We start from the raw sequence: 6828 nt of genomic DNA, 5'->3' as shown, positions 1-6828 counted from the left end.
CTTTGGCCTGGAGCACGTTCACTTCTTCCTCCAGCGTTTTCTGGCCATTCTCGGTCTCATACAACAGTTTCTGTATCTCCGACTGTTCCTTCTCAAACTCCCCCAGCATGTCGTAGGTCACCCGCAGCTTGATATCCAGAAACCTCATCCGTCTATCTTCTCTGCTCTCTTCCTTTTTCCGTATCTTGATGAACCCGAGCAAAGCGACACTCACGATGACTGTCGCAGGTAGCAGCACTTGAACTTTCTTTTTTTTTTTTCTGGAGTTGTGACTCTTCTATGTGTGTGAAGGGTGGCTTTACTTCCTCCTACAAGGTGCTTCTTTAACTTCCATGTAGAATTTCGAGTCAAAACCTCTCAGCCTGGTCGCCCTGGTTGCCACACAACTTGCTTGCTGTGTCTGATCCTCTTTTCAAAAAGTCACATACTGGGTTCCGTGTTGCTAGTTGCTGTTTCAGATTTTGAAATTATTGAATTCTGTCTCTGCAGACGTCTGTGAGGGAGGCCAGAAGACTGCAAGAGATGAACTGGCATCAGACACAGCAAGCAAGTTGTGTGGCAACCAGGGCGACCAGGCTGAGAGGTTTTGACTCGAAATTCTACATGGAAGTTAAAGAAGCACCTTGTAGGAGGAAGTAAAGCCACCCTTCACACACATAGAAGAGTCACAATTCCAGAAAAAAAAAAATGAAAGTTCAAGTGCTGCTACCTGCGACAGTCATCGTGAGTGTCGCTTTGCTCGGGTTCATCAAGATACGGAAAAAGGAAGAGAGCAGAGAAGATAGACGGATGAGGTTTCTGGATATCAAGCTGCGGGTGACCTACGACATGCTGGGGGAGTTTGAGAAGGAACAGTCGGAGATACAGAAACTGTTGTATGAGACCGAGAATGGCCAGAAAACGCTGGAGGAAGAAGTGAACGTGCTCCAGGCCAAAGCGGAGAAGACGAAGGGTGATACAAGAGGAAGCAGAGGCCCCTAAAAAAGAGTGAATGCGCGTTGATTTACTGACCGCTCCTACAAGCAAGTTGAAAAATAGCCCATCTGAACGCCGGAAAGGACGCCAGTCAACGTGGAAATGAAAGAGACCGGAGTCTGTGTGGATTGATCTGGGCTGCTGCCAGAATCTGATCTCACCGGTACCGTGAGTAAACGAGCGGATGAGCTGTTTTCTGAACCTGGCTACGATCAAACATTAAAAGGTGACAAATGAAAGAAGGAAGTGTTTGACGAGCAGACAAATGAATCCATAAAGTACCTATAAAATTACGAAATCACTGAAACTATAGGCCACGGATTAATATCGCTGCACGGAAAGCGGACAACTTTAAAGGTGATGCGAAGATCTCAAAGATATGAATGAAAATATTACGAGCAGATGGAAATAAAATATAATATACGAAACAAAGTGCGGAAAAGGACCGGAAATTAAAGATATACGCTCAATGGAAATAAAGTAGCGTAAATGACCTATAAACGGATTGAAACGGAAACAAAGCACGGCTGTGCGCATGAATGAGTAAAATAAATAAAACAATAACCGAAATACTAATGAATATTCAAACAAAAGCTGTCGGTTCTACTTAATAAAAAAAACTACAAACGAATATTAAAGGCTGAAAACGGAAACTGAAACAATGGCAGAAGGAACGGAATGTGGAGTCACTGAAGCTGATATTACTGAGATGGACGCTGTGCAACAAAGGAAAGCGTTCAAATCACTCAGCGCAACACGCAGAGGGAAACTCTCGCACTGTACAAGGAAAATGAATGAAATAAAAACAATGATGAAAGAGGGTGCTGATGTTGACAAGATTAATGAAGGTGCAAATGAATTGCTAAGACTGCTGGATGAATTTAAAAGGTGTCATGAATCTGTTCAGAAACTGCTGCCTGAGGATGTGAGAATGAATGAAACTTTGGACTGGTATGAGCCAAAAATGGCTGATTATGATGCTTTTCTAACTGAAGTGGGTCAATGGATAAAACCTCAGCCTGACCTACAGACTCTTGTGGATGTTGGGGATAGTGTCTCACAGACTGGTTCAAAGGGTTCAAAAGGTTCCAAATCTTCATCTGTTGTTTCAGCACGCATGAAGGCTGCTGCAGACAAAGCTGCTCTGCAGGCCAGAGCTGAAGCTCTCAAAAGGAAACATGAACTGGAGATGGAGAAGCATCAGCTGGGTTTAAAAATGGAATCCCTGGACTTGGAAGCAGATATTGCTGCAGCTGATGCGAGGCTAAAGGCTCTGGAGAAATTTGAAGATGATGAAGCATCAGAATCTGGAAAAGAAATGGAACAAATAAATGCGGCTGACAAAACGGAAGGAAGCCTAACACAACTGGAGTTTGCACAGATAGGAACCATACCTAAGACACCCTTACAAAAAATGATACACACTCAGTACCCACCATTAACTGGAATCACAAAAGGGTCTGAGCAACCACCAAGGGCTACAACAAACACTCACACACCTAGAGTTGTTGTATCTGATGGACCACATAGACGAGGTGAATCCACTCCCAGAAGTGAGATAGCTCAGAGCATTGATCTCACAAACATTATACAAAGACAGACAGACTTGGCGGATCTGCTAGTGATACAGCAGAAAGAATCTAAACTCCCAAGAAGGGAGGTTCCGGTGTTCGACGGTGATCCTCTCACTTTCAGGCCATTTATGAAGGCTTTTAAGCACAACATTGAGGACAAAACCAACAGTAACAAGGATCGACTGTACTTCCTGGAACAGTATACTGTCGGACAACCAAAAGAACTAGTTCAAAGCTGCCTTCACATGAACGCCACGACTGGTTACGAGGAAGCAAAGCACCTACTTAAATATCACTTCGGCGATGATTTCAAAGTCACATCCGCATATGTTGAAAAGGCCTTAAACTGGAACCAAATACGTACAGATGATGGAAAGGCACTTCATAGCTACGCCCTCTATCTAAGAGGCTGTGGTAATGCAGTTCAGGACCTTCCATATATGTCAGAGCTGGACTCACCATCTAACATGAAAAGACTTGTTTCCAAACTCCCATTTAAACTTCGAGAGAAATGGCGGTCTGTTGTGTGTGACATCACTGAAAGAACACAGCAGAGACCTAAATTCCATGACCTTGTTCTGTTTATCGAAAAACAGGCCAGAATCATTCAAGATCCTGTCTTTGGGGATATCCAGGATTCTGCTGGAAGCACAAATGGGAGGAAATCTAAAAAGGATTTACCATATATAAGATCAAGCAGCAAGAAAAGCTTTGCTACAACGGTCGTTCCCAAGGCAGAAACCAACATGAACATCAATGCATGGAAAAGAGGAGAAAGGCCAGAGGGCATCTGGACGGCCATGGATGCTTTTGTAAAGCCTTGTACTTTCTGTAAAGGAGATCATGTGATGGAAACATGTGAAGCAATAGCGAAGATTCCCCACAAGGAGAAAATTGAGCTGCTAAAGAAAAATGGACTGTGCTTTGCCTGCTTGGTCAAAGGTCATATAAGTAAAGAATGCAAGAAACGTCTCACGTGTCATGCCTGTGAGAAGAGACATCCCACTGTCTTGCATATAGAAAACTTTACTCCAGGAAACACCAAATCAGCAGCTAAGCAGAATTCAGACACCAGGAGCAATTGCATTGCTAAAGTTTCAGCAGCAGCACAAATTGCTATGGTGTCATCAGCAGCACAAACAGGGGATAGAAACACAGACTACAAGTTAGCAGTGGTACCTGTAAAGATGAAGACACATAAAGGGAGCTGTTTGATAGAAACCTATGCGTTTCTAGATCCCGGAAGCAATGCTACTTTTGTCACGGAGAAACTGATGGAACAGTTGTCTGTCAGAGGAAAGAAGACAGAGATCCTACTCCGAACGATGGGTCATGAAAAGCCTGTGAAAACCCATGCTGTGAGAGGACTGGAAGTATGCAGCCTGGATGGCAACAGCTTCATAGAGCTTCCTGAGGTCTTCACACAAAATGCCATTCCTGTCAGTAAAGAGAACATTCCTACAGATATAGGATGGCCTTACCTAAAGGATGTCCACCTAAGATCCATCAAGGCAGAAGTAGGCCTATTGATTGGTGTAAATGTTCCAAAGGCTATGGAGCCACTGAGAGTGATCAATAGCGAAGATGAGGGGCCCTACGCAGTCCTAACACGCCTAATTTGGACTATAAATGGAGCTCTCAGCAGTACTGCACCTATGGATGAGCATGGTCGACCACGGATAATTTCCAATAAGATATCAGTGGTCAAGCTGGAAGAGCTCCTTATAAATCAATACAACCAGGATTTCTCAGAGTTGGCCTACAATGAAAAACAAGAACAGTCATTTGAAGACAAGAAATTCTTGCATGTGATGAACAGCTCAGTCAAAAGGAAAGATGGCCACTATGAAATACGACTTCCGTTCCGTCGGGATGACATCAGCCTGCCAAACAACAGGAAGGTGGCAGAACAAAGAGCACTAACTCTTGCCCGCAGATTCCAGAAAGATGAAGCCTTTCGGAGAGACTATATTGGCTTCATGAGTGATGTCTTGAGGAAAGGGCATGCAGAAAGAGTGCCAGAGGAAAAACTTCCCCGGATAGATGGAAGATTGTGGTACATCCCTCACCATGGTGTCTATCACAAAAGGAAAAAGACAATCCGGGTGGTGTTCGATTGTACCTCTTCATTTCAAGGAATTTCCTTGAACTCTGAGCTGCTGCAGGGTCCTGACCTTACAAACACCTTGTTGGGTGTACTCCTCAGATTCCGACAGGATCCAGTAGCAGTGATGGGAGATATCGAAGGAATGTTCCATCAAGTAAGGATACCTACACATGATGTGGACTTCCTCAGATTCCTGTGGTGGCCAGACGGCGACACCAACCAACCGTTAGAAGAGTACCGGATGACGGTGCATCTCTTTGGAGCAATCTCATCCCCGAGTTGTGCCAATTTCGCTCTGAAGCGGACAGCTGATGATAATGAAGGGAAATGTCGCACTGAAGTTCTCAACACCATTCATCACAACTTTTATGTGGACGACTGTCTCAAATCTGTCCCAAATGAGAGCCAAGCAATCTCTCTGGTGAAAGAGCTCGGATCAGTATGCGCCACAGGTGGATTTAAGCTCACCAAATGGACCAGTAACAGTCGTGCAGTCCTTGCTTCGGTTCCAGCTGAAGATAGAGCAAAAGAGGTCAAAGATCTAGACCTTGATAAAGACAAACTGCCCATAGAAAGAGCTCTTGGCATGCGATGGGACACTGAGTCAGACATGTTCTTCTTCTCGATCACCCCAAAACAACCATCAGTCACCCGTAGAAGCATTTTGTCTGTGTTAAACTCAGTATATGATCCTCTAGGGTTCCTAGCACCAATTATGCTGACCGGGAAAGGAATACTGCAGGACCTGTGCAAGCTAAACTGTGGATGGGATGAACTGATACCAACTGCTTACACAGATAAGTGGAAGGAGTGGCTGAAAGATCTTAACCTGATTTCCAGCATAAGAATCAGGAGATGTCTTAGGCCATCAGATTTTGAAGCCACTGGGGCACAGATGCATCACTTCTGCGATGCAAGCGAGCGAGGTTATGGGACAGTCAGCTATCTAAGACTGTTTAGTGATGATGGATTACCTCACATCGCCTTTATGATTGGGAAGGCAAGAGTGGCACCTTTAAAGGTGGTAACAATCCCAAGGCTGGAGCTTGCCAGTGCAGTCCTTGCTGCTAGGATAGACAGGATGTTGAAGAGAGAGCTTGAGTTAACCCTCGGAGACTCAGTTTTTTGGACCGACAGCACCACAGTCTTAAAATACATCCAAAATGACTGCAGAAGGTTTCAGACCTACGTGGCGAACAGAGTGTCTACTATTCGGGATCTGACACACAAATCCCAATGGCGCCATATAAAGACTGGAATCAATCCCGCAGACAGTGCATCAAGAGGCATGAAAGCTGAGACTTTCCTTCAAGATGGACACTGGCTGAGAGGGCCAGATTTCCTGATGCAACCTGAAACAGACTGGCCAGTGATCCAAGTACCACCCACACTATCCGACAAAGACCCAGAGGTCAAGAAGGTGACTGTGGCTTTCACTACAAGTGCGTTGCAGAATCAAAGTCCGCTGACTCGTTTTATTGAGCACTTTTCATCATGGGACAAATTGATTCGATCGGCAGCCTGGCTCCTAAAAATCAAAGAAACTCTGAGACAATTGAACTTAAAAAAGAAAATTAGTGATTCAGACCCACAGCTGTCTGTGGAGGATCTAGCCAAGGCTGAGCAATCACTTGTGTCCTATGTCCAACAACAATCCTTTCAAGGTGAGGTGACCTCCCTACAAAAGGGCTTACCCATAAAGAGAAACAGTAGGATCTATAAACTAGATCCCATCTTTCAACATGGAATCCTGAGAGTTGGAGGCAGACTAAGTAAACTGGCAATGCCAGAGGAAATCAAACATCCAGCCATTTTGCCCAAGGATAACCACCTATCAAAGCTACTCCTACACCATACCCACGCCTTGGTGGGTCATTGTGGAAGAAATCAAATGATAGCAAAACTCAGAACAAAATACTGGATCATAAGAGCAAACTCTGCTGCGAGAAAGATAACACGGGACTGTGTACTCTGCAGGAGATGGTATGGCACAGCAATGACACAAAAAATGTCTGACCTACCTCTACACAGGATAACACCTGACTTGCCACCCTTTACCCACACTGGACTAGACTACTTTGGTCCAATAGAAGTCAAGCGTGGCCGCAGCAAAGTAAAAAGGTATGGAGCCTTGTTTACGTGCCTCGCAAGTAGAGCCGTACACTTAGAGAT

The sequence above is a fragment of the Seriola lalandi genome, unplaced genomic scaffold (genome assembly GCF_002814215.2).
Source record: "Seriola lalandi dorsalis isolate HSWRI2012SDOR001 ecotype SW California unplaced genomic scaffold, Sedor1 jcf7180002054381, whole genome shotgun sequence".
In the NCBI taxonomy this organism is placed as follows: domain Eukaryota; kingdom Metazoa; phylum Chordata; class Actinopteri; order Carangiformes; family Carangidae; genus Seriola; species Seriola lalandi.
The sequence above is the reverse complement of the archived record's forward strand: the minus strand, read 5'-3'. Positions refer to the sequence as shown.